The sequence below is a fragment of the Hetaerina americana genome, unplaced genomic scaffold, assembly GCF_022747635.1.
Source record: "Hetaerina americana unplaced genomic scaffold, ioHetAmer1.1.p SCAF_4, whole genome shotgun sequence".
NCBI classification, from domain to species: domain Eukaryota; kingdom Metazoa; phylum Arthropoda; class Insecta; order Odonata; family Calopterygidae; genus Hetaerina; species Hetaerina americana.
The window spans coordinates 83,666,552-83,673,381 of NW_027286985.1; positions in this window are offsets into that span (position 1 = coordinate 83,666,552).

Below are 6,830 nucleotides of genomic sequence, written 5' to 3' on the forward strand. Positions count from 1 at the left end.
TATATTATCCTCTATTATATTCGTGTAAACTTATTTAGAACCGTGAGGGTTATTGAAATGAGAGAATCTTCAAGGGACCGGGAGTAAACTTTAAAAAAGGACAGGAGTGGTCGGAAGCTTGGGTGGTGCTAAGTGGTCCTGTTGTTATCACGATTAGTTGAAACGTTCACAAATAAGAGATTAGATGTAATATTTCAAATAAGTAAAATGAGTTTAACCCTTTGCGAAATCGAACCTAAAGCACATCTAATGTCTGTTACTATATTTCCAAAACTTCATCCTGATAATAGTGTCGGGAGAGAAAAAATGCCAACATGTCATTGTACATGTTTTGCATTCAAACAGATTTTCAGGAAATAGCCTAACCAATGAAGCACAAAAGAGAAAATATATAATACCATGGTCAAACTAATCGGAACCTACTGTTCGGAGTTATGGATGCTGAATACATTAGATAAGTAAACCCTTAGTTTAACTAAGGAAACTTAGTTAAAATAAGGGTTTTCTTATCCAATGTATTCAGTATCCATATCTCCGAACATACAAAATAACATACAAAACATCAGAAACACAAAGAAAGGACACTCAAAATATGCTGTTTGACGTTTCGACAGCTCGGCTGTCGTCTTCAGGATGGCGTTCCTCGGGGGAGAGCGGAGAGGACATGTCCGGGGGAGAGGTGGGGGAAGGAGAGGTGAGGGACCAATAGGAAATGAACAAGGGGGTGGGAGGGGATATGTAGGCAGTCATATGATGCATTCAGTAGGCTTGGTTCAGCCCGGGTGGTGATTGAAATCCTTCCCAAATCTGCTAGTACAATAGGGGTGAGAACCCGCGAGATGGCGCATATCTGGGTGGCCCAATCATTTAAACCGCCCGGACTAAACCAAGCCCACTGAATGCATCATATGGCTGCCTACATATCCCCTCCCACCCCCTTGTTCATTTCCTATTGGTCCCTCACCTCTCCTTTCCCCACCTCTCCCCCGCACATGTCCTCTCCGCTCTTCCCCGCGAACGCCATTCTGAAGACGACAGCCGAGCTGTCGAAACGTCAAATGACATATTTTGAGTGTCCTTTCTTTGTGTTTCTGTATTCTAAAAATTTGCATCTGTGTTTATATATATATATATATATATATATATATATATATATATATATATATATATATATATATAGTGGGTCGTGGTAGTAAAGTGGGTAGAGCGTTGGACTGCTCACCGGAGGATCCCCGGGTTCGATTCCCGGGCAAGGCACTCTGGGCACCTGCAGCTCCACCCAATCTAAAATGATTTGTCGGGTGCCAGGTCTTCCTGGGACACCATAACCGGCACAGGGAAAGGAACTGGCCCCCCTACCCTGATGTGTGAATTTTCACACGCCGTATAGGGCTTAGTACTGGGTGATCTCTACCATCACCTACTAAACCGACCTTCGGGTTGATTACTTTGTTTATGGTTCATATATATATATATATATATATATATATATATATATATATATATATATATATATACATATATATATACATACATATATATATACATATATATATATACATATATATATACATATATATATATATATACATATATACATACATATATATATACATACATATATACATATATATATATATATATATATATATATATATATATATATATATATATGTATAATATATATACCAAATATATATACAAGGTTATATATATATATATATATATATATATATATAAACTTGTAAGTGACAAGGAAGAATGGGGTATAAGATATGGTGCAGAGCTGGGTTTAAAGAGAGCCAAATTTAAGCTAAAACATACCTGACCTACAGGTGTTCCAAAAGTAATGCTTCTATTTTTTAAAAGTAATTTATTGAGCAGATTTGCAAGAACAATTAAAATTCTTCAAAGTACTGCCCTCAAGCCTCTACACCTTTTTTCCAGCTGTTCTGCCATGACCGGTACGCGCCCTGTAAGACGTCTTCGGGGACCTCTCGCATGGTCTTCGTCACAGCTGATTGAATCTCTTATATGGACGCAAAACGGGTTTTTTTCTGGGCTGCCTTAATCCAAGGGAACAAAGGAAGTTTGCTGGGGCGACATTGACACTATAGGGGGGGTGGGGCAGCGTTTGGCACCTGGTGTTTGGCTAGGAACTCGCGGACTCGTAGCGCGTTGTGGCAAGGTGCGTTGTCGTGATGGAGTTGCCAGGTAGCGGATTTGTCTTTTCTCGTCCTGATGACCCTTTTTCGGAGTCTTTTTAGCACAACCACGTAGTAGGTATCATTAACTGTTTGTCCTTGAGAAACAAACTCCCTATGGACCACTCCTTTACTATCAAAAAAGACAGCATTGTTGGACTTTGAGCTTGGGGTACTGGTTTGTGTACCAATCAAATCTTTTGCGTTTTGTTTCTGGATATTCAAAAACCCTGGTTTCATTACCAGTGTTAACTTTGTCCAAATAATCAGGTTCATTTTCAAACGTTGCAAAAGTTCACTTGAAATTTCCGCTCAGTTGGTCTTTCGTGACACGGTTGGCACGCAGAGGTTTACAATAACTAATGTCCTGCCGCTTCCAGATCTTGGAGAGCACTGAGAGTGGTTTCGTAGCAATTTTTAGCGTACCTCCTCCCCCACCTACTCCCAGTGTCCTAGCCATCTATATGTAAATAAATTTTCAAAGCCTGAAGCAAAAAGTTGTCATGTGGGGTCCTGGTAAATTGACCGCACGAACGTCTGCCGAAATACATGTAGGTTGACGTCCGTGTGTTGACTCAAAATATATAGGCTTGTAATAATATAATCAGCCTGTAGTCTCTTTTAAACGCGAACTTTGTAACATCTTGACTTCCAGATTTATAAAGGTCTCTTGAAGTAAAACATTAGGTGGAAATTTGAAAAGAATCGAGCCGCATTTATGCCCTGAACTTGCAATTTTGTTGTACTATAAGTAGTGGAACTTTGCCTACTTCCATAAAATAAATAAATATCTCGTCAATCACTGCGTATAATTGCAATCCAAATACTTACATTTGTTGAATACTAATAATATCACAGTGGAATTTGTTGCAGGAGCATAGATAATTAGTTTTATGTTTGCCTTAGGGTTGAATGTGCGATGTGAGCTTTGCATTATCCTACATCTTTGATACCCATGCCTGCACCCATCGTAATTTCTGGTGTAGGAGGTGCATGGCCATACAAGACCTAACAATAATAATAATAACCAAATAAGAATAGCTCCTTCTAAGAGGACATATTCTAAATGTCATTTAATGACTCCGCGTTTATGAAAAAATCAACTGTAAGAGGTCTATCGGCTAAAAATGACGCTGATGTCCATATCATAATATATAGGATGATTTTTCTTGGATCTATTTGAAAAAAAACTTTTCTCGTAGTGAAGCTTTAGTTAGTGTGTGCCATTCAAAATCTGCTGAAAAATACGCAGGATGGTAGGCAAATTTTGAGAAAGGAAAATTTTGCTTTGTAAAATTGACCCAACTTTTACATCGTCGATGAGTAGAGGAAATTCTGTATCAAATCAGCGCGTGAATTCTAAAAAGAACACAATTTTGAGTCTCGTTTCGGGATTTGATTGGCACATTATAGCGATGGCCGTAATAGCTAGTAGGGAGTCGGGCTGAAAATCATTAATTCATCTTCTCTTTGGGATCCCGCCCCAGTTTTTGTACACTGGATTCGATCCCCCATCTCCGATGGCACTCTCTCGGATTAGTAGCGGATATTAGCGGAAGGCGACGATCAAATGAGGTCATGCGCCATATGAACGGGATATGTGAATATTTGGAGTGGATGTGAGGTGTCAGGGAACTGAGGAAGGGTGGCGAGAAAACCCTGCTTTCGAATTAATCCACTCTAACTCCAAAGAATCAGCGTGGTAGATATGACATGAATATTAATCATTGAATACAGAAATAATAAGGTTAAGAAGTAGCTAATGGGGAAATCTAAGTTAAACAACTTTAAGTTGGAGGTCATAAAATTGAGCCAATGGAAGAGTTTACCGTTACGATGTTGCTTTAGACGAAAATGGAAAAATTAATTAAAATATTTGAATAAGAGTATCTTTAGGTAAAGTCACTTAGCCAAAAAGAAGAAACCTGATGAAAAGTAACTTAGGTGAAGATTTAAAAATATATTAGTGAATGCGTAAATTTTGAGTATAGTTTTTATGGCTACAGAACTTAGTTGTTGAGGTTATATCAAAAGCATACGATATGTTGGAGAGTCAATCTCGTAGATTGGAGGATTTTGAGATAAAAACAAAACAAAAAATGAAGCAAAGGAAATGGATGAATAGAAAAAAAAACAGAGAATTGCAGGGCGAGATGCGGTTTTCCTCCATTTTGGTTGGGATGAATTCAAAGAAGCAGAAAAAGTGGAGCCAGAGCACATGGTATGGTAACGAAATGTTGAATACTGTGGTAGACGGGATAGTGCTGTTCAATTATCTGCGAAATAGAAAATCATTAAAAATTTGGAGCGGAGTGAAGAAAAGTAGTGAGAGAGAGGTAGAAATCATGTACAGTACGAAAATGCTTTCTTTCGATTCATGTACTTAAAGTGTTGAATATCGAGTAGGCATAACTTATAAGAGTAGTAGTGTTTTGCTCCTGAGTCTATTAAAAATCTACCCCGACCGGTAGACCCCTGTTAATGATACGGAAGACGACACTTGGAAGTCCTTAAAGGTGCCAGTCTACCGTGAAATGCAACAGACAGAGCGTGTATGGCTCCCACGTGACATTTCACACTGCATTGTGATGCGGCACTGCCTGAACTCAAATATGTGCCCTCGGATTTTAAAATAAGTACAAAGGGTACAATTGTTTCCGACTAACTTCCTTCTACAACTTAATTTTTGTTTAAAGGAGTTGAAATTTAGAAATACAATGTAAGAAGTGCAATAATTGAATTTTTCTTTAATAGCGTCATTGTGTATCACTAGGAAGTATCAAGAAGTAATTACATAAATTGACCTCGGTCAATGCTTTGTTGCCCAAGATTTTGCACGGGTATAAATAACATGAAATATTTATCTTAGCAATAGTTGGGTTATTATCAATTCAGTCGATTCGATTTTAAACCAGCTGAAAAAATATCCATATCTAGGGCACACTTATTCCTCGTATAAACATCAAAATGAAAGTAAAAGGAAAAGAGTGTTTTAATCGAGAGGCATGAGTGAGGGCATCACGCTGTCGCTGTGAATGATAGATAGTTGAATATTGAATATTCTATTCTCACCCAGTAACTATAAAACGATATTTTAAATCGAAGTAATCAGATTCACATATCTCGAAACAGGCCAAACATTATAGGAGTACTGGGATAGTCATGGTTATATTTATTTAACTATAAACATTAGTATTTGTCAATGAGTATGCTGCTTTCTTGTTAAGGTAACCTCGTTGATAACATGTAATACAGGTAGGGTAGGACAAATTTTCTAGAAAATAACGTTTTTTTATGTAAATATTTTTTTACCTTTCAAATGTTTTTGAACTTCTCGCAAACCCCTCGTATTTTTGCATCTGTGATCTCAAAGTGAATGTCAATTGAGGTAATTAGAATTCAGATTGAATTTAATCATATTTCAGATTCAGATTTGGTGACTATACATGTCAATATCCCTTCAAATCGTATGTTACACCGTGGAGAAACTTCAATTTTTATTTTTATGTAAACCACATATATGTAAATTGTATAGATATTTATTTCAAAAATGGACGTAGGAAAAGTATTTAAGCAAGATAAGGTTTAGTTAAGGGCCAAAACTTCGGAAATCTTTGGGGCGAAAGCATAAACCATGTATATTCAGTCAGGGTAAATCCTGACGCTTTAGGCATTGGTTTTACTCATGAGTGTAATGATAAAACGCATACACATCAGGATGACACCAAGGGAATTCCAATGACCGTTTAACTTATGCATATTAAACATTTTTATTGGACTTGTTAATAGGAGCTCGGTGTTTTTCAAATGTTAATTTATATTTCAATATTTTTTTATTTATAAAAATATCAAACTACAGACAAATTTTAAGTAAAAGATCATGACGATCAAAGGAATGAAAACACTAGCACAAGTCGTAAATGATCTCCCAGTATGAATTGTTAACTTGATCAACTTCATTGGTACATAGACTTTTGCTCCCTTCAATAATATGTAGTGGCGAGCTAATCTGGCATTTATTTTTTAAAAAACCGTCTGTATTTACTTCAGGTATGAAAATAGTTCAAATAAATGGGATGATATCACTGAAAATGCAGCTAATAGCACATTATTATTGTTGAGTGAAGTTACTTAAGAATTCTCAAGTTGATTTTTGGGAACATTTTGTATTTTATTGAAATAGAAATTTTTTTGTTTTTCAATATAATTTTTTTACATTTAAGGCTTCTTGTTCGCCATGTGAAGTCATTTAAAATCATCAGCAATTAGAAAGTACAAGAAAAGTGGTGAAAAAACCCCTATGGGGTTATATATCGTGCATGTATCAAATCACAAGTTAATTCAGACAACCGCTGACCCCATGTACAGTAAACTCTCAATTGTCCATGAGCAGATCATCCATTTTGCGGATTATGCATGATATTCTCTTCCCAGCTCCTCCAAATTTTGGTAAAATTATCTGCAATCATAAAGATCATTAAACGCTATGAAATTGGAATATACTTTTCTTAAAAAAATACAAGTTTGAAATGCCTAGACTTTCTTAGAAGTGTTTAATTTCACAAAATAAAAAGTTGTCAACAGTATTTAATGTTTTAATTTAAACATTTGAGTGCTCTCCATACT